The following is a 22883-nucleotide window of genomic DNA, read 5'->3' as shown; positions in this document are numbered from 1 at the left end:
TATTTTTATTAATAAATCAAACTGTTTATTTCTAATTAGTGTCATAGGGAGTATATCAAGTTTCTTCTCTCCTACCATTAATACTGAGACAGACCATCTTGTGCGTCACTCTCAGCTGTGTGGCCAATCCTCATGTGAGCCACATCTATTTCTGCAAACACTTGGAGTGCTATGTTGACCAAGGGAAAGAAAGAAATCCATCTGGAATCTTCTTTTCTCTGCTCTTCTAGTCACAGCTGTCTGCTACAGTTGTTGGATGCTCTGTTCTTTGCTTTTTACTGCCTGGATAGAGTTCCTGACAGCCACTACATGCTCAAAACACAGTTTCTTGTATTGAAACCCCAACCTACTTCAGGATAAGGAAGGGAAAAACAGAAGAGGTTTCCATTATTGCAGAGGAAAATCCTCTCAAAGAACAGGAAGTAAGCAGAGTTTACCTTGGTACATTAGAGCCAAGGAAGAATTGAATGAGATAATTGAAAATACATGAGATAATATATATGAAAAGGCTTTTAAATTTTACATTGCTATACGAATATTGACAGTCTTTGTTATGGTGGAATTACACATAGGATAGGAGTGGAGTTACATGGCCTTTAATTTACAAATATTTATTGAGTGTTTAGGATGTAGCAGGTACTATGCTGAGCACTGGGTATATATCAGTGTATTAGACACAGTCCCAGCTTTCTGGAGGACTGTAATTTAGAGTTGTCCCTAAGTCATCTTTCCATTGTTGTCTGATCCTGGACTTTCCTATGACAACTGTATGGACAGGTGGGAAGATTGTCCATACTACAGCTGAAGAGTTGGCACAGTGAAGAGTGGGTGTTCCTTAATTTTGCCACATTTGTGAGCTTCTGCACTTGTTGATCTGTCCTGGGATTGTGCCTGCTGGATTTACTGTTGTTAGTGCAGAAACAGTGTGGAACATTCCTTCCAACCTACTGCAACAGGTGTAGGGCAATAAATGCAGGCAGGAAAGGCAGGAGGGACTAGGAAAAGGCAAAGTGGAAAAACAGAGAAGAACTACTGAGAAAGAAGCTGTGGTGGTGACTAGAGGCAGAAAAGCCTAGTGTGTGCTCATGAGAAGAGCCCCAAAGGATTGTCTCATCAATCACCTCATTTCCAAGATTGGTAAACTAAGGCTCAGAGACAGGAAGTATCTCACCCAGAGCCATATATCATACGAAATGACCAACTTCTTTTTACCTGACCATCAAATGGTTATGCTTCTTTTGCTATGTTTCACCTCGAATGAAGCTCTAACCATCCTGTGGTCAAGAACAAGAGTGTCAGTGCCAAATTACCTAAGTTCAAATCCCAGTTTGGCCATTTACTACCTCAACGACTTTGGGGAATCACAACCTATTTGCAGCCCAGTTTCTTCACCTCAAGAAAGAGATAATCTTGGTATCTCTTTGTGTTTTTAAGGGATTACAAACATAGTTAAAACAAGAAACCTTAGAACAGTGCCTAGAATACAGTAAGCGCTCTGTAAGAGTTTGTAATATATGTATGAATATATTGTAGTCCAGTCATCCCTCAAATACTAGTTAAATTAAGCAAACCAACTTAAACAGAATTTATTTCCTCTTCATTTATTATTTGACTGTTCTCTCTTATCTGTTTTAAATGTCCAGTATGTCACAGTGTGTGTTCATTAGATGTTCTTTAGGAAGTGGGCTGGGTTTATATACACAAATCCATTCAACACGTAGATTTTTATCAAGATTGGAGAAATGCCATCCCCCACAAAACGCCTGTGTTAGCATCTGCTCATGACATTACTGAGAACTCAAGAAAGGTTGTCCCTGAATAGGTGCTGACACAAAACAGAAAATGCCCATGAAGTTAGGATAGAACCTGGGCTTCTGTACTTGTACAGGCCCTCACCTTACTTACGTTCTGTCATTGCCAGGACAAGTTGAGTTTTACCCACAAGTAAAAACAGAAATCTCTAGACCAATATATATATTTATATATCTAGGCCTATATATATATATATATATATATATATATATATATATTAACTTAATCCATTCAAATCTAAGAAGTTATGTACTGTTTCTTTTCCCTGCTAGAGGCAAAAAAATAGCCTTCACAGCTGCTTGAGAGGAAAGAGGAAAGAAATAGAAGAGCCATCTCAGGCCCCAGACAGGTGCATTGCTCTCCCTCCCTCAGGCCTCCCTGACAGCAGCCTTCTCTTATAGTTCCAGAACGACAATTAGCTGGAAACTTCAGTAACCACAAGATGAAGGGATGCTCTTGATTGAGAAAAAATCGAGTGGTGAGAATAAGAGCTGAAATGTATTGAATACTGACTTGGTGTCAGGCAGTGTTCTCAGCCATTCACATGCACAGACTCGTGTCTTCTTTACAACAACCCTCTGTGGGGGCTACTATAATTGCGCCCATTTTGCAGAAGAGAAAACTGAGAGCCAGAAAGGTTAAGAAAACTTGTTCAGAGCCACACTGCTAGGAAAGGGTAGAGCTAGAATTCAAACCCATGCAGATGAATTCTGGAGTCTATCCTGTAAACTTGTTGCTCCTCCCAGTGTGGTGTGAGGACTGGTGCTGGCCCATGACCTCTCTGTTAGCAGTATGTGATGAGATAAGTACAGAAGCTGAGAATAAGCACTGGGAAATTTTACAGCAATCTGCTATTAACCTGGAATTCGAGAGCATGATCAGCAGACTCACTTCAGTGAACAGAGGGGAGCATCTCTGGTGATATGGCACCCACATGGTGAAGTGCATCTGGTGCAGGCTGCAAACTAGTCATGCACAACAGGACAACACTTCAGTCCATGAGTGACTGAACATTTAGAGACTAGTCCTCACTAGAGGTGGTTTGGTAAGCACTGCTTTTAAACATGCTACACAGCCTGCAAAAACTCAGTGCTTGCAATGAATATATAAACCAATGAAGGATAAATGTAGCATGTACAGAAAGGAGCACAAAATCAGAAGCCAAAGATAATAAACAATGGGTATGATCAGTAATCGGATGGTATGACATCTGAGAAGTTACTAAGTGCTGTGGAAAAACTTAAAGAGTAGAGCAGGTGATGGGAAGCAGGAGTCGGGGGAGGGTGTGGGGTACAGTGTTGAACAGGAAGGTCATTAGGACAGTATGTGAACATTTTCCCAAGGAAGATAAGTCACTTTGTAAATGTTTAACTTTGCCTTGGTTTCTCTCTGCCCCTCCCTAGCTTATGTCCTGGCTCTCATATTTTCTCTCTGAATCAAAGCATAATAAGGCAATTCATTCTTTGCTGGCCAGGAAAGCCCAATACATCATAATATGTCCTCCAGAGCTAAATTATGGGTTTGGAATAGACGATTGCTAAGATTTCTTCTAACTTTGAAATCCTATGACTTTGGTTGAAAAGAACTGTTGTATATTTCTCTTAGAGAGACTGAACCTTTAGAGCAGAGAGGTTTATTTGGTGTGATCCATCCATCCATCCACTTATTTGTTTAATGTATACTTATCGATCATCTTCTATAAGTCAGTCACTGTCTTAGGCACTGATGTTGCAAAGATGCACAAGATTTAGACTGCCTTTGAGAATTTACACATATGTAAAAAATGACAACAAAGATTATGTTACAACAGATGTCTGTACAGAGTGCAATGAGAATGCAGATGTGGAAGTATTTTATTCCTCTGGGTAGCAGGAGAGTGAGCTTCTTGGAATGATTGAGAGCTCGTGACATGTACTCTAGGTTTTGAAGGATGAAGAAGAGTTGGCCTTTTTGAGTAGGGAGGAGGGAAACCAGTCCAGGCAGGGAAATAGACTTGGAGACATAAAATTGTGTCACATATTTAGAGAATATAAAAATAACTCAGTCTGGTTGAAAGGTAGTGGGCAAATGTGGATGCTGATTGGGGACAGAGAGAGCAGGGAAATCCAGGAGCAAGATGTAAGGCTAAAAATATTTGTTTTTTCCTGTTGTGTTGTGAACATCTGTTTTTCCTCAGTATGTGATTACACACACACACACACACACACACACACACACAATGTCACCATTTTCCCTCTTTTGTTCTCTGGATCTTCATTTATTACAAGATGTGACCTTCTTGGACCATTAAACTGTTAACCCCATAAGTGGTCACCATTCAAGTCCCAGTGCCCAGTGCAGCGTCTAGTACATGTATATACTCAAATTTGGATAAACAAAGGAATGAATCAATCAATTATCACTAATATCCTTTTCAGTCTAACCATTTGTATAACATTTTAATTTTTCCATAGCCTTGAATGAACCATTTTTCTGCATCCCCCTGTAAAAGGGATATTTGTGGGTTGAGCGTACACATGAATATGCTTACATGTCTCTAAATAAATACGTCTACAGGATGTCAGAACATTCAAGAGTCATTGGTGGGGGGCCAGAGTAGGCGATAAAGGAGAGATTGATTAGGGAAAACCTTGACTTCCAAATTATGTTTGGGGATGGAGGGCCAGCTGTCTGTTTCTCATACGTTCCCCCTTTCCCCTTCTATGCATTAGAACAGACTATATTTTTCTAACCCATTTCTTCTGCTGTGATCACATCATTGAATTTTATTTCTCATCACACTCATGAAAGGAATAGGTTCCAGAGTGAAGTGCAGCAATCCCCTTCTTGGCACAAACTGCTTATAAGTTTCCAAAAGTACTTATTGTTCAAAAGGACTTTTTAGATGCTCCTCCGTACTTCCAGAAATGACTTCATGCTCTTACATAGCAATTTTTGTTGTTCTCTTATTCTGAAAACGTTTTAACATGTAAAAGGTATAAACAATACCCCAATGAACCTCCAGGTATCAGTCACTTAGCTTAGACAATAATTAGCATTTTGCCAATATCACCTCTCACCCATCAGTACCTTTCCCCAATTTTGTTTGTTTCTTTGCTTGCTGGTTTGGTTTAAAAGAAATTCCCAGATGTCATGCCATTTCATGTGTAAATGCTTCAGTGTGAATTTCTGAATAGTAAGGTCATGCTTTGTTAGTATGGTTTCCCTAGTATCATGACAGTAATATACCTAATAGAATTAACAGCAATCTCTTAATTTCATCTTATATACAGGGTGTATTCAAATGTTCCTAATGATCTAGAAGATGCCTTTTTACAATTGGTTTATGCACAACAGGATTAAATAAGATTCATGCATTGCATTTTTTGTGTTGGTGTTGTAATATGGCAATTTTAGGCTTTTTACTTGAAATATTTACTTTTATTTTCTACCTAAAGGCTTAGAGGCTGAAATATGCAAGAAAGCTGAGAATAAAGGCTGCCATAGCACAGCCCACCACAACAGCACCATTTTTTCATAAAGATTTTCACTCAGCGCCTGTTGGTGGCAATCCATAATATGCAAATGGGGGATGGAGTCAATCTATCTTAAACACCTAGGCCTTCACATTCTTCCTCCTAAGAATACAAATCAAGAGAGATGCACACAGGTGAATACTCAAAAGGGGATTGTAATGATGCTCCCTTCTACCCTGGATTTTTATTTTCCATAATAATTATTGTAACAGTAATGCCATCTTATATTTTTATATAGTTGTTTAGAGTTAACATAGTATTTCCACATCTATTCAAATTACTAGAACAAATAGTCTACTCTTTACAAAAAATACTTCATCACATGTGATTCTCCCTGTGAGCCTGTGAGGGAAGACAGGGCAGATATAACATTCCCTTTTTTACAGATGTAAGAAAAGGCTAAGGAAAAAAGCAACTAAGGCCTGACAGCCAGTCGGTAGAGTTCAATATTTGATCCTAGCTCAAGCAATATCTAGAACAAAGTTTTTTTTTTAAAATTAATTTATTATATTTTAATTGACATGTAAAAGACTGGCCTCCTGCAAAACGCCTTTTATCTAGCCTCAACTTGGTGAAATGTTATTTATTCCCTCTACCACTTATCCCAACTTGAGTATCACCCTGGGTACCCATAGCCTAGAAAGCCATGTTTCCACATACCCTTTCCAGGATCAATGTACCTGGTGCCTTCTCCAACCCCAAGAAAATTATCATGGAAGACACAGCATTGGCTTAATTTTTTAGCAATCTATCCCATTAGCCTACAGGGCAAATACATGCAAATTAGATTGAAACACTTATGGTAGAAAGATCTAATGCTCACACATATCCAGCTCTGCTCCTTTTCCATGAACATGGAAAGATTACACTTTCCCATTACTCTTACAGTTGGGGAGGGACATTCTATTCTAGTCAATGGTTCTGGAGAGAAGTGCTAGGTGTTTCTTCTAGATAATCCTAATTAAAGTTTAATATAAGGCCCTCCAACATGTTCTTCCTCTGCAGCAGCAATTGTGAAGGTAGCCTTGTATTGAAATGGCAGCAATAAAAATCAAAGCATCTTGAGGTCATGAAGAATGGAGGATAGTGTCTCTGAAGAGTTGCTCTGGCCCTGCAGGATATTACAGGTGGCAGGAAATAGACTTTTGTTTAAGCCACTGAAATTTAGGAGTGTTTTGTTACTATAGCCTACTTTAGCCTATCCTGATTGGTACAGGACTCAAGGCACTTGCTATTTGCTGAAAATTGTCTTAAAAACCATCCAGTTCCACAGTGACTATGAGATAGATGTAGAGTTGCACCTGAAGTTGGGTAACACACACTGGCAAACCATAAGTAACAGCCCTGTCAGCAATTTTACTAAGAACCATCTTCAGACAGCGTTTCCTTATTTATTCATTCAGCAACTATCAATTGAATGTTTAGTATTCAGCAGGCACAGCTAGGGGCTGAAGATACAATTGCATAAGAGGCAGTTATGGTCCTTGATCTTATGGGTTCTAAAATCTAGCCAGAGAAAAATTAATTCAAAAATATAATAAAAAAGATGTTATGGAAAGATATAGACTGCTTTATGATCATATAATAAGGTAACTTAATGAGTCTATCCTAGGGATTCTGGAAATCTTCCATCCAAAAAAAGATTGCTTGAGTTGTTATATAAAGTTAGGTGAAGAGATGATTAGACTCAGAAAGAACTTCGGATCCAGCCAGAAAGACAGAACAGAGCCTGGGAAAGTACAGTTTAGTTTATTCAGAGGGGGAAAAGAATCCCAGGGTGTCTGGAGTGTGGTAGGTAGGCTGAAGGCATAAAAAACACATGATGGTGATGAGGTATGAGTTTTGAAAGGAAGAGGGGGTTTAGACCTTGCAAGATGTGCAGATCAGTTAAAGGTTTAGGACAACGGGCAGCCACTAGAGTGCTTTAAGTGGGGGTAATCATTTAAAATGTTAATCTATCTATAGTAGGTAACAAAATGGAGAGGCCAAAAGTGGAAGTTGGGAAATCATTTGAAAGGCTATAGCAGTAGTCCAGGTAAGAAAGAAATGATAAATTAAATTAGAAATGGGATGAAAAAAAATTATTTGAGAAATATTTAGGGTGTAGATCTACAGTGACCAACCCTCCCTCTTTTTCTGGGACAGGGAGCTTTCAGTGCTAAAGCTTTCAGAGATTTCAGGAATAGTTGGTCACCCCACATATACACACGTGAGCTTTGTATTTGACTCAGTATGAGAATTGAGAAAGAAGATGGAATCAACCTGGACAAGCAAATGGATAGTGGTGTCATTTACAGACATAGAAGACATTGAATAAAGAGCAGATATGAGAGGAGAGAGATGATATAAGTTAAGTTTAACATATGTAACCGAGTGGATGTATCAAATATGTAGTTCAACAAACAGGTAAATTTGATGTATTATTAACAATTATGGTAACCTTTGAGTACCATTTATGAGCAAGGAACTATTATAGTCACTCACATCACGTCATGGACTAAATGTTTGTGTCCCCTCAAAATTGATATGTTCAAATTCTACCCCCAATGTGATGGTATTAGAAAGAGCAGTCTTTGGTAAATACAGTCATGTGTTGCTTAACAATGGGGTACGTGCTAAGCTGAGAAATGTGCTGGCTAAACAACTTTATTATTGTGCGAACATCACAGAGTGTAATTATAAAAACCTAAATGATATAGCCTACTGCACACCTAGGCTATATGGTATAGCTGTTGTGATGTTATGAGACCACTATCATTGTTGTAGATGCAGTTGACCAAATTATTGTTATGCAGCTCATGACTGCAATGAGGTCATGAGGGTGGAGACTTCATGAATAGGATTAGTGCCCTTACAAAAGACACTTTCTTTTTCTCCTCACTGAGTGTGGATACAAAGAGAAGACGCCCATCTGCAAACCAGGAAATGGACCCTCACCAGATGGTGAAACTGCTTGGTGCCTTGATCTTGGACTTCCAGCCTCTGGAGCTGTGAGGAATACAAGTCTGTTATTTAAGCCACCCAGTCTATGATATTCTGTTACAGCAGCAAGGAAACCAAGATGCATATTTTAACTCTCTTACTCTTCTCAGCAGCCAATAATATAATTCTGTTTCACACCAGAAGGAGCAAAGAAGCTCCTCTGGTTAACACTGTTTGAAAATGATGGAGCTAAAAATTAAAACTCAAATTAACCTGGATTTAAATGAGACCTTTCCTGTATTTTTGTTGTGTAACCTTGGACAAGTCGCATGGAATTTGAGTAACTGAATCGGATCACAACACTGGGCTACATCTCTAGCCTTATCCACTCTCATTTTGCCCCTTGCTATGCCATGCTGGCCTTATAGTTTTCCTCAAATACACTAAGCATAGGCATTGACTTTGCCTACAATGTCCTTTGCCTTAGATATTTTTCTCTCACTTGTTTGCATACTTGCTTCCTTAGCTCATCAGGTTTCTGCTCAGCTGTCACTTCCTCAAAGAGGTCTCCCTTAACCGATTTATTTATCCTGTTTATTTAATTTATGCATTTATTTTTGTCTCCTTTGAAAACCTAAAATCTCCATGAGATCAAAAACTTTCTCTGTCTTGTTCATCATTGTATTTCTAGCCCCTTAGCTCAAATAATGTCTGTCACACAGTAGGTTCTCAATAAAATTTTGTTAGATGGAAGATATATGCATATATAGCTAGAACTGGGGCCTCAAGGAACTAGTTTTCAAAAACACAGGAGAAATTCAGACACAGGGGAAAAGAGGGGAACTAAGTACCTATAACCTAGGTATATATTAGACCTTGATCTCAAGCAAGGCAGAGACTCAGTCACTGAAAATGAAGACAAAAGAAAAGTAAAGCAGCAAGAAGGACTTAGTTCTGCATCTCCAGATGGACTCACCCAGGTCTCTTTTAAGTCCCTTGAATAAAGACGATGTTGGTGCTCAAGCCTGAGACTGAGCAGAGCCTTCAGATGGAAGGTAAAAGGAAGCTAGAGCGAAGAAACCTGCTACTTCCAGACCATTAATAGACAGAGTGTGAAATGCCAAACACATCTTTGACTTTCTTCAAATGCAGAGCTCTGTGACTCAATCATGTAGCACTTCCTTTACTTGGTAAATAAGATATAAACATTTGACTATAAGATCCTAGTAGAATAGAGTGTAAAAACATCAGGAAGCACTCAGCTCTCTTAATTGTGCATCTTAATGTGGCATAAGGACATTTGTCACTCCAATGCACTTCCCTTTGCTGCCCACCTCAGATGTTTCAGGAAGTCCAGTCAGTCTTATGGGAAATTAAGCAACGGTAAGATTCTGTAGCTGTCCTAGTCTAGACTCCCATATTGATCACAGAACAGACAAATTAGAGATTGAGATAGAGTGGCCTTCTTGTGTCTTAGATATAAGTGCAAATACTCAATGGAGAGTGACCTTTAACAAATGCAAATCTACTTTATAGAGCATAACATCTGACTCTTTTCAGAGAGTGTGCTAATGGTCAGCTAGATGTCCCCTTCTCAGCTTCCTCTGATTCACTTAGCAAAACTCCTGAGAGCTCACTAAAGGGTTTTATATGTTTCTCATTGATGTTTGCTGTTCAAATGTTTGTCAAGTTCAGGCATTTGTCTTGGTCTTATTAAAGTTTAAAGGATTCAAGCAGTGAAAATGACTCACAATAAATGACAAAAATAGAGATTCTTAGTGACTCTGTATGTCAAGCCCAACATATTATAGTTCTAGAAAATTTGAGTCCCCCAGAAATTAAGAGGTATCAGTATGGCAGAGTGGTTAAGCACCAACTGTATAGTCATTGTACATTTTCACCCTTTTATTCAAATTCTCTGTGACTTCATTTTCTTATCTATATAATGTAAATAATGCCATTCCCACTTCATAAGTACTATGTAAACATCTTGGAACACAAGGTTTTTTTTTAAGTTCATGGAAAAATGCATATTATAAAAATATTATGCATGAATTTCAAAAAGTTCATGCACCAAAATAAACTTGTACTAACTTGTTATAACATTTCTTAGCAGAATATAGTTTGAAGCACTAACAAGGATAAGACATCAGTTTGAAAAACTTCTATCAAAAGAACATGAACTCTGCTAAAATTGAAGCAAGAACAAACAAAATTTATCGTGAAGCTTTCGGTGGAAGAATGGCGAGATCACTGATGCTTTATAAAATGTTTGTAGGTACAATGCCCTAAAAGAATCAACAGTTGACAAATGAATGACTTATTTCAAGAAGGGATGAGAAGATATTGAAGATAAAGCTTGCAATGGCAGATCACCTACATAAATTTTCAAGGAAAAATTTAATCTTGTCCATGCCCTAATTGAAGAGGACTGCCTTAATTGAAGAGGACTGACTACTAACAGCCGAAACAATAGCCAACACTACAGACATCTTGGTTGGTTTGGCTTACATAATTTTGACTGGAAAATTACAGTTGAGCAAACTTTCAGCTCTATGGGTGCCAGAACTTTTGGGCCCAGATCAGCTACAGATAACAGCAGAGATCTAAACTAAAATCCTAAACAAATGGTATCAAACTCCTGCAGTGGAATATGAAACATGGATTTCCAGTACAATCTTGAAGACAAATCACAATCAAAGCAATGGTTACCAAAAGGTGGAAGTGGTCCAGTCAAAGCAAAAGTGAACCAGTCAAGAGCAAAGGTCATGGCAAGAGTTTTATTGGGATGCTCAAGGCATTTTGCTTATCAGCTTTCTGGAGGGCCAAAGAATAACATCTGCTTATTATGAAAGTGTTTAAGAAAATCAGCCAAAGCCTTAGCAGAAAAACACTTGGGAAAGCTTCATGAGAGAGAGCCCTTCTCCACCACAATGTTCCTGTTCATTCCTCTCATCAAACAAGGGCAATTTTGTGAAAATTTCAATGGGAAATCACCAGGCATCTACCTTGATTTGGCCGCTTCTGATTTATTTCTGTTTTCTCTCTTTTCTTTTTCTTGTTGAAATGTAATTGGTTATACATGTTTGTGTGGTACAGAGTTGACTACCAATACTCATGTACAATATGTGATGATCAAATCAGGATAATCAGCATATTCATCATTACCAAACATAATAATTTTTTGTGTCTATTAACAAATTTCTTGCTAACCCTCCCCCTGCCCCTTTCCCACCTCTAGTAACCATAGTTCTTTTCTCTTCTTCTGAAAGTTCAGCATATTGTTGTGATTATTCTTTCTTTCTTTCTTTCTTTCTTTCTTTCTTTCTTTCTTTCTTTCTTTCTTTCTTTCTTTCTTTCTTTCTTTCTTTCTTTCTTTCTCTCTCTCTCTCTCTCAATCTCTCTCTCTCTCTTTTTCTTAACTCCCACTTATGAGTGAGGACATGTGGCATTTCTCTTTCTGTGCCTGGCTTATTCCACTTACCATAATTTTCTCCAAGCTCATCTATGTCACTGCGAATGGCAGAATGTCATTCTATTTTATGGCTGAGTAGTATTTCATTGTGTTTTTAGACCACATTTTCCTTATCCAGTTATCCATTGACAGATATTTATGTTTCTTCCATATCTTGGCTACTGTAAAAAGACCTGTGATAATTGTGGGAGTGCAGGTATCTCTTTGACATGATGATTTCCATTCCTTTGGGTGTATACCCACTAGTGGAATAGCTGAATCATATGGTAAATCTATCTGTAATTGTTTGAGGATCCTCCATACCATTTTCCATAAAGGCTGCACCATTTTGCAGCCCCATCAACAGTGTATGAGAGTTCCTTTTTCTCCACAACCTTGTCAGCATTTATCATTCTCAGTTTTTTTAGTATTAGCCATCCCAACTGGAGTGAGATAGTATCTCAAGGTGGTTTTGATTTGCATTTCCCAAATGCTGAGTGATGTTTAGTATTTTTTCATGTGTCTTTTGGCCATTTGTATATCTTCCTTTGAGGAATACCTATTCAGCTCCTTTGCCCATTTTTTAATTGGGTTATTTGTTTTTTTGCTGTGAAATTGTTTGAGTTCCTTGTATATTCTGGATATTAATCCTTGTCCGACGTATATTTTGCAAATATTTTTTCTCACTCTGTTGGTTGTCTTTTCACTCTGATGATTGTTTCTTTTGCTGTGGAGAAGCTTTTTAGTTTGGTATAATCCCATTTGTTTATTTTTCCTTTGGTTGCCTGTGCTTTTGGGGTCATATTCCTGAAGTCTGTACCCACTCCTACATCCTGGAGTGTTTCCCCTACATTTTCTTTAAGGAATTTTATTGTTTCAAGATGTATATTTAATTCTTTAATCAATTTTTAGTTGATTTTGGTTTATGGTGAGAGGTACAGGTCTAGTTTCATTCTCCCACATATGAATATCAACTTTCCCAGCACCATTTGCTGAAGAGGCAGTCTCTTTCCCAGTGTGTTTTTGCTGTTAAGTTGTTTAAGTTCCTTATATATTCTGGATATTAATCCCTTGGTGGATACTTAGTTTGCAAATATCTTCTACCTTTCTATAGATTGACCTTCACTCTGTTGATTCACAATATTTTTCAGTTGCTAATGTAAAAAGATTGCACTGACAATGGTTAAATTCTCAGGACCCTCAGTTCTTTAGGAATGAATTAAGTAGCTGGTATCATCACTTAAAAAAGTGTCTTGAATTTGATAAAGCTTATGTTGATAAATAAAGTTTGTATTTTTTATTTTTACCTTTTAATCCCCTTTTTTCACAAATTTTTAAAAGTTCCCCTATATATGGGCATTCAACAAATAGTCGTTGAATAAGAAATGTTTGTAAAAAATATCAGATACCCGGTTCTACATAAAACTTGTGAAACCTATACCAAAACCACAGAAAAATAATTAGTAAAATTCATGAATTATTCTTTATTTATCATTTTATTGACAGCTTTAACATTTAAATACAAGTCATTCTTACTTGATTAAATTTTTAAAACCAATAAATAAAAAATAATAAATAAATAAAGGAATAGACAAACAAAAAATACATAAATAAAACTTTTTAAGCCTTACAGTAGGCAACAGAACAAAGCATTAGAGTTGTCAGAACCTTAGAGATTCTCAACCTAACTATCCATAGAAAGTTAACATTATATCTTTAGCAAAATGCCAATGATTATAGTGTCTTCAGTTGCAAAACAATGATGGGAGCTCTCCAGGTATCCAGACAAGTTATTACATGGTAAGGAACCTAATATAGACCATTATTTCCACAGAAGAGATGAAAAATACCTCCTTAATACTTCCATGTACAAGATGGGGGTCCACCATTAGTAGCCATCTGGGACATAGATTCTCTGCAAGTATTTGAGAGCAGATTTTCTACCTTGCCTTAGTCTTCTCTATCCTTGGAAAAAAGGTCCCCAATTTTCTAAAGCCAATCTTTCTGGGACATAATTTCCCAACCAACTCCACCCTAAGCCCATACTACTATACTGGACACGCACATTTACAATGGATCCAATTTTTTGATGACTCAAGCAGAATTGTCAACAGTATCCTCAGAAGTGGTCTTGCTAATGTACAAGATGGTGATATATCTAATGCATTTCCATTAATGTCTTTGATGTCATCATCCTAAATATTGAACTTCAATTTTCTAATTCATATCACTGGTTTCTTCCAGCATTTTAACTTGTTGAGATCATTTTTAATTGTATAATCTGTATATTCCATTTTCACCCTTCTATGGCATCTCCCCAGTAACAGACAAAACTGTTAAATAGTCCTTAGTCCTGATTCTCCACTCCCGACATGCCCCTCTTGTGATTCTGAGCCATTATTAATAATCTTTAGGTATGGCTACTCAACTTCTTTCACAGTCCCTCTGTCAATAATGTCATCCTGGGCAGCACTTGTCAAAATTTTATCCATAGGGACACTGAAATAGGCTCTATCAGATCTTTTTCAAAAGCATTATTAAAGCGAAAAGTATGTGGATTGCATTTTTGGTTGAATTGTTACATGATTATCATGTAACAATTCTGTGTTCTCAGAACTTAATATTCACGAATCTTTGAGTCTTGAGAAAGTCTTTTTACAGATTACAACAAAGAGTTCTCAAGGAAATTCCATTCCAGGTGCTAATGTAGACTAGATAAAAAGTTCTTAAGTGATAGAAATTCATGGATAAGCTTAAAAGATTGCAATTCTCTCAGAATCTTAAGCAATGAATTGTGTTTATGTGCATATGTGCAATTTTCTTGGAATAAAGTCCATAGCTCAAAAGAGCCCTATACTCAAAAACTACCATTTAATGAGTCTCTAATTAAAGATGCCCCAAACTTAAGCTTATTCTATTTTCTATTAATGGCATTTTTTTTGTGTGTGTTATACAGCAAGGCACCTGCAATTCCGCTTTTGTTCTCCGTTTCTTTCTGATGGTCCAAGATACACAAATGTACCATGCTTATACCTACATGGATTACCACGTTTTGAAACATGGTATACTCGCATAGACACCTCTAAAAATTGCATTTAACATAATTTTAAAAATTCTTCTTTCTCTGAATTAGTCTTCTGCTATCTAGTGTTTCCAACAAGAGGGGATTTTTGTCATTGTTGTTGAACATGAACAATGAAAATGGGAATGAAGAAATGTGGAAGATTAGTTTTTAAAATAGGAAAACTGTAAGTGAACCAATTCTGGCTCAAGGGTACAATTAACAAGATTAGTCCCTAAATTAGTCCTTACGACTATTATACAAAGTGCTTGGGTGCCTAGGAGAGAAATATTGTTTTCTGGAAGTAAGTAGAGTAGCTGTGGACGGTGTCCACACCTGAGTCAACGTGGAGTGCTGGAGGGTAGACGGAACTGCTCTGGTTCCTATAGGATTTCCCAGGGTACCTTTGATTATATACACAATTTCATTTTAAATTCTGACTTTAGGCTCTAATCTGTACAAAACATATGACCTCACTGCCCCTATATGAACAAAGCCCTACTTAGAAAGAGCACAGGATGTAGGAAGACTATTGGACATAAAACAATGAATGTCTCCAGGATTAGAGGCAAAGGGGGAGGTTTGACTCAGCATTTCTGAGGTGAAAGAAAGAAGTGGCTTCAGGTCATTTTCTGGAAGGATTCAGTATTCCTATCATTTTTTTTCCTTCCATATAATAGTTTGTGTCCTGAAATGTAGAGGGTGAATGCAATGTTTATTTAGTAGCACTACAGCATACTTGCATTTAACATATGTCAATTCAGTGTTATACACTTCAAGGGCTAGGGGGGAAGGGAAGGAGGAAAATGAAAAAGAAGCAGAGAAAGATGATAATTTACAGAGTACTGGTAATTCTGCCCGCCAGGCCAAACGAATTCTAGAATGTGGCATGACTGAGCACGGATCAGAAGTCATGGATCTGAAGGCACGTTTCCTTGGTGAGCTGTTTGCAAGGTTGAGTCATCTCATGAAGAATCTTCCACAATCTGTGTAATTCTAATGTTTGAACACACACACACACACACACACACACACACACACACACTCATATTTTGAAGCAGTATGATCTCTAATACCAACCAACAGCTCTTCCCAGTGCCCAACTGAAAAAAAAAAACTCTGCAGCAACAGTGGAAAGAAAACTGGGACCCACTGACAGTTAATATGTCCATTTCTAAAATGATCAGTCTCTTACTGAGTGAGTTCCTGGGTAAGTGGGATTATATACACAACTTTGTTGAAAATACTGACTTTTGGCTCTACAGTAGGTAGAATAATGACCTCAGCAGAGATGTCTATGACCAAATTCCCAGAACTTTGAGAGCATCATCCTCGATTACCTGGGTGGGCCCAATCTAATCACACAGAGCCTTAAAAGTGGAGAACATTTCCCAGCTGCAGTTAAAAGGAGATGTGGCTGTGAAAGAGTGATCAGAGAAGTGCAATGTTGCTGGCTTTAAAAATGGAGCAAGGTGGCCAAACGCAAGAATGCAGTGGCCTCTTGAAGCTGGAAAAAGCAAGAAAACTGATTCTCCCTTACTCCTGGAAGGAACTCTCACTGACTGATTGACACCTTGATTTTAGCTCATTAAGGCTTGGGTTGACCTTCTGACCACCAGAACTACAGAAAAAAATGTGTGTTGTTTAAGCCACTAAGCTTGTGGTGAATTGTTATAGCAGCAATAGGAAACTAACACAGACTCTAACCTGGATGTAAGATAGATGCTCACTGTTCCTAGGCTGCAATCTCAAGAGAACAGTCTGAAAAGAAGACACTGCTTATCCCTGGAATAGGAATTAATGAGAAAAACTGCATAAAGACCCTAGGATTCTTTTTGTTTGTGTATCCCAAATACTCACTTCATCACAAATTTCCTAGGCATGGGGTCAGGTTCTGTCTTCATCACATATTAGCCTTTGTTTTTTAATTTCTCTGTTGCCTCATCTACAAAAGGGAAATAATAACTATTTCCGTAGCAGCAACATTACATCCTTATAAGAGAAAAGAGATGATCTATTCTCTTTTCACATGGGTCAACTGGCAATACCCCAAATCCTGTCATTGTGCAAAGTCATGCCTGCATGTCCTCCCACATACCATCCTCTCTGCAAGAAGACTTTTCTGACACCTTAGATTTAAATGCCCTTTTGGTGCACCTATGTTGTTGAAATCCAAGGTGGCAATTTCTATGAAAAGGTTGAAATTGTTTCTTTTGTTGTGATGTATTACAGGGAGAAAAAGCCACACTAGCTATAAAAGGATAAAAAACAAACAAACAAACAAAAAACCTCCGTGCCTGAGTATATAGGCATGTTTCTTACTTGTGATGTGATCCTGTGGAGATCTGTGGTTCTGCTGGATAGCTCTCCTCTAACAATGATTCAGTGATATTGGCTCCTTCCAGCTTGTGATGCCATCATTTTCAATATGTGACCTCCACCATGACCACTGGCAGGGGACAAAATGGGTAAATAGGCAGGGAGTTTTATGGCCAGGGTCCCAAATAGTGTACACTAATTCTGTGCACGTGACATTGTTCAAAAACCGGTCACATGGCCCCAATTTAACTGCAAGGGAGGATGGGAGATATAGTCTTCCTGTGTGTCCAGGAAGTGGAAACAGGATAGGAGAGCATCTAGCCAGCCTCTGCCAAAGTCACCTGGAAAGAAAAATGGGTTTGTATTCTTTGTCTTTAGTTTCCTTCTTCAAATGTGTTCACTTGCAGATCATGGTAATTACCGACTAGTTTCCATACACAAACTTCAAAGCACTAATTTAATTAATTTGACAAAAAATGGTGTCCTGCTGATTCCTCAAATCTGTCTTTACGCTCTTTAGGAAATGGCCTAATGTTGCATAAAGATTCTTCACAAATTTTTTATTTGATACTTACTTTTCCATCTGATTCATTGTTTAAATGCCTCTTAAAGTTATGTCATAATTGGCTTGAGATTTGTAACTACAATAGGGTTTTTTCCCATACAAAATAAAATTCAGGACACAAAATTGGAAGAGAACTGCCTTTTAGTATGTGCGCAAACACCAGTGCTACATCATATTTCAGCCAACTATACAAAAGGAGTAGAAAAGTTTCTCTTGTTGGAAAGAGGAAAATTACTACTTTCTGATTTTGGAAAAAGTAATTAAGGATTCCATGCTGAATCCAGTGTGTAAATGCTGCTGCAGAATTACCTCACTTCTCACTTTTACTGCCATGTGAGGGTACACAGGGACTCTTCATTCTTTTGCTAGGCAATAAGAGGAAATTGAGTGGTTAGGGAGGGAGACTGCAAAGGACAGCAGCAAAATGGGTAACTTAGAAGCCAGAGAAAGAATCACTTATTAGTAACGTCAACAGCTAGAGAACACAGGTCAATAGCACTGGGTAGGCAAATTTTGTGTCTAGGAACTAGTCCATGGCTGCAGAGATTTCTAATTATATGGAGTTCCTAAAATTCTAAGTTCTTATGTATTAACACTCAGAGATTCAGAAGGTTATTTATGCCGAGTAATTTACTCTCCTTCTAAGTGGAAGCTTTAAGAATCTGCACACCATCTGCCACCTCCCACCCTCTTCTCTCATTTCCACCACCGAAACAATCTCAAATACTTTGCATGATGGCTGCCCTGCCCGCCTGGAACCCTGAGTGGGGAAAACACAGCGGAGAGACTCTAGCCTACCCACCAAACACTTGTATGCAATCTAGGGAAGCAAACAAACAAAGAAAAAACTAATAGTTTTAAATTGCTAAGATTTCAGGATTGTTTGTTACCACAGCAAACCAGAGCATATCCTGATTGTGTATTTACCCTGAAGAAAAGAAACTTTAGGTTAACCTGTCATCAATAACACTCAAGGTTTAGTAAGCCGTATGTACATTTGATCTTTTTGATTTGCAAGTGGTAAAGTCCAATCAACGTGACTCATATAAAAGGGGTAGGATTCACACACCACTGAACCTAGGTGCTAAAATGGGATCACTGAGAATTATATCCTTTCTTTTTTCCTTTATAGCTCTTCTTTGCTCTAGTGGTTTCATTCTCAAGCAAGCTCTTCTATGGCATGGTCAAGATGGCTTTAGGCTTATATCTTATCAGCTTAGCAAACTTCAGTGGAAAAAGAGAACCTCTTTCCTGATAGTTTCAGAAAAAAATGCAGGTATTGATCTTGCTGCTCTGTTTGGGAACATATACTTATTTCTAAAGCAGGGGTATATGGTTCTGTCATTAGCTAAGCTTGGGTCACTTCTGTTCCCCTTACCCACCCTCTCCCTGCCATTAGGATTCAGGATTGGGTTCAGTCCCACCCAACTGTATGAGCAGAGAGTGGGAAAACGTGGTTTTCCAGAGGAAAACTGGAATGCCGTAATCAGGAGAACAAACGGATGCTTGGAAGAAAATGCAAAAATAGCAGCCAAAATACAGAAAACATAAATGAGGGCACTAAACTCTATTTTACCTGAGGTCTCTTCTGACTTTAATAGTCTATGTCTCTGTTTTCCATTTCTTCAAAATGTGTTCTAATTGTGCATTTATTTTTACAAACATGGTAATCAATTAATCTTTGTGATTAAATGTTCTTAATAATAGTTACAATTTAATCCTTACATACAATAAAGTGGAAAAGCATTCCATCCTCTATTTTCTATTACTGTTCTCTTCTATATGGGTATCTCTCCTCACCTAATGGCATTATATTCTAAATGCAAGCAAAGCAACTATGGGGATGTGAAGCCTATTGCAGGCACCGGTTTCATGAACTCAAAGCTGTAAAGTAACCACAAACCACACGGGGACAGTAAACTTGGTCTCTTCATTCTATTCAGGGGTGTGGTGAGAATATGATATGTGTAAACTCTTTAAGCCCTTCAGAGAAAAGGTGCTGTATAAATCCAAGTGATTATTCATACCATTATCCAACACAAATAGAACCTCCATCCCTTGGAGGCTGTTTCATTGCTAATTTCACTGACAGCAGTTGATAAAGCTGACATTTTGTTTTAATGGCACTGGCTAATAAGCTGTCAGAAGCTTTCACAATCTTATTAAGTAATATATTATTACATTTAAAATATTAAAAATTACTGTTGGGATTAATATAATCTACTTTGGACAGTCCACTGAATTAGTCTGATAGAATATGTCAAGTTTTGTTCTTTTTATTATATTTTTACCCCAGGGAGACTTCCATATTCCTCAAATATGAGGATGAATGTTTATAAAGACTTGTACACTTGTGTGTTTTCTATGTATGTACTTCTGCTGATGAATGATTCAGTCTGCATCAGAGTCACTGGCATTTTTGGCTTGATGCTTTGAACTTTTGAAAATACACACCAACTTGCAACACCTGGTCCCTTCAAAGACTTCAATTTTTGAAAGTACTCTAGTCGATATCATGGAACAAGTGTAGCATTTAAAAGAAACTGCAAATGAAATCACAATAATTACTCCCATTTTTTGAGAACCTCCTCTGCATTAGTGCAGTTCATAATTATTAATTTTGTCCTCACTACAATCATTTGAGATAATTTTATTGACTTAAACTCTTATACTTGCAAGTGACAGAAAATTCAACTCCAACTGGCTAGAATAAGAAAGAAAATTTATTAACTTGCATATAAGTTCAGGTTAGAATACAGGAAGCTTAGACATGGTGCAATCGAGCACTCAAATGATATCTACAGAGTCTCTTTCTCAATCTGCATCTCTTGGATAGGCTCCATTCTCAGGATCACTATGGTGACTCTCATTAGCTGACACTCACAAAATATAGCACCCAAGCCAGCAGAGAAGGGAATCCATTTTTTCCTTCAAGTCAAATAAGATACACCAGAATTAGATTTCCTTGGTTCTCATTGGTATGACTTAGATCTTGTGAATAGCTCTAAGCCAATCATCAAAGCCTAAAGAATGGAAAGCACTAGTATGTACTGATTGGCATAGCTTTAACTTCTGTGACCTGTTGCACCTGGAAAGAAAGGATAGAGACAACTTCCTCCAATGCACAAGTGCTGAGATTGTGGGGTGGGGTAGGGTCATCAAAACAAAATTGTGATATTGTTGCCATAGAGTGGAACGAGGGGAAAAGAATGGATGCAGGGAAGCAATATCAATGAATATCCATTACAGATTGGCATTACCTTCATTTTACCCATAAGAAAACAGAGACTCAAAAGAGTTAAATGACTTTTGTGCTATCATACTCCTCATGAGTGGCAGGACCAGAATTTGAACCCAGGCCTCTAGAACTCAATGCTAATGTCCACTGTTTTCTGGAACAAAAGCAAAATAGTAGCTCAGCTGCCTATACAAGAAGCAGCATACCTGAGACTGAGAAAGGCAGTCCCACGTGCCCACTTTCTTTGGGATAGAGAGAGCTAGAAAACAGTGCCATCTGTAATGTAGCTAATCTGCACTCTATGTCATCCATGAAGCTGATGCAAAGGGAGAATCAGAGAAATTGCACTGATGGAAAGGACAGTAGAGTGGGAGGAAACTGACCGCAGACCCTCTATCCGAATTTCTGCTGCCCTTCCTACCTTTAGTGAGAAGTTAGGAGAATTGTGTGACCTCTCTAAAATGTGAAATAAAGGATAATGCTCCCCAACTGCTATACCCTGGAGACCATTAAATGAAAGTGATATATTCTAAACTGCCTTTAAAACTACCATATACTTGCACATATAAGCTGCTGTTATGAAAATGAAAAAGGAGTCATATTCCCCCTTGTAGCTCACAGTGCAGAAGTGGGCAGAGGAGGTCTCTATGTTTGTGAATTTGATTTAAATGATTAATTTCCTTAACACATACAAATACTTTCTGTCCTGAAATGTCAGGGCATTCACACATATTATAAAAGTGACTTCTTGTTAATCTTCTTTGCTGGCTTATCTTTTGCTTGCCCTCAAAATGCTGGAGTACGTCAAGGATCAGTCCAGGACTCTGCCTTTTCTCTGTTTATGCTTTTTTCCTAGCTGATCTCATCTAGTCCTACGGCCTATGTGCCAGTATCCCCAAAAGTTTGTTTCCAGCCATGACCTTTCAAACATCTGCATCCAACTTTCAGTGTGTCACCTCTGCTTCAGTTTTAACAGTCATTCAAAATTGAACGTGGCTAAACCAAAATTCTAGATTTCCATTCTCATTCAGTTCTTCTAATCTGCTCCTTCATGAGTCTTTCTCACCTCAGTGAGTTGATTCTTGATTCTTGTCTTCTGCATCTCCCACATTTGATAAATCAGCAAGTCCTGTTGACCCCACCTACCTCCAAATCATAGCCTGAAACTATCCTCTTCTCTCTGTCTCCGCTGCTAGGACCCTAGTCTGACTCTCCAGTATCTTCCCTTTTATCCCCGCAACAGTCCTCTAACCTGTATTTCTGATCCCACTCCTTCCCTCTATGGTCTATTGTCCAGAAAGCATCCAGAATAATACTTTCAAACTGTGCAACAGATCACCCCTTCCTCTGCTCCAAAGCTACCTATGGCTTCCCATCTCCCTGGGATGGGCTAATAACCCCGTATGATCTAGCCCTGGCACACTTTTCCAGATTCATATATTATAACTGTCCTTTAAGCTTGCCATTCTTTAGGTTCTCCAGGCTTCTTTCATTTTGTAGAATTCCTGCCATAAACTTTCTCCACAAGCTGTTCCTTGTATGGGAAATCTTCTTGCCCTTGATATTCTCAGAGCTGATTCCTTCAGACCATATAGATCTCAGCCGAGATATAAACCCTTCAGAAGAGCTCTCCTGACCACCCATCATTCTTTCTCATATCACCTACTTTAATTCTCTGCATAATACTTATCACTACCTGTTTTTTTTGTTGTTGTTGTCTATTTGTTGTTTTGTTTTGGGGAGTATTTTTTTTTTTGCTCCCACTAAGAGATAAGTTCTGTGTGATCCAGAATTTATTTACAACTGTATTGTCCAGGCCTAGAACAATGCCAAACACTGTTGAGTAACTAAATACATGAAAATATATATGAATAAAATGAATGAATGAATGAGTGAATCAATAATGAATTATGGCTTTTATTTTAAAGCCTGGGCCAACTGTGCAGTAACCTTGCCACGAACGATTGAAATATATTTGAGATTACTAACTCTGTGAG

This window comes from Cynocephalus volans, chromosome 15 (genome assembly GCF_027409185.1).
Source record: "Cynocephalus volans isolate mCynVol1 chromosome 15, mCynVol1.pri, whole genome shotgun sequence".
Classification (NCBI taxonomy): Eukaryota; Metazoa; Chordata; class Mammalia; order Dermoptera; family Cynocephalidae; genus Cynocephalus; species Cynocephalus volans.
Note: the sequence above shows the minus strand (reverse complement) of the source record.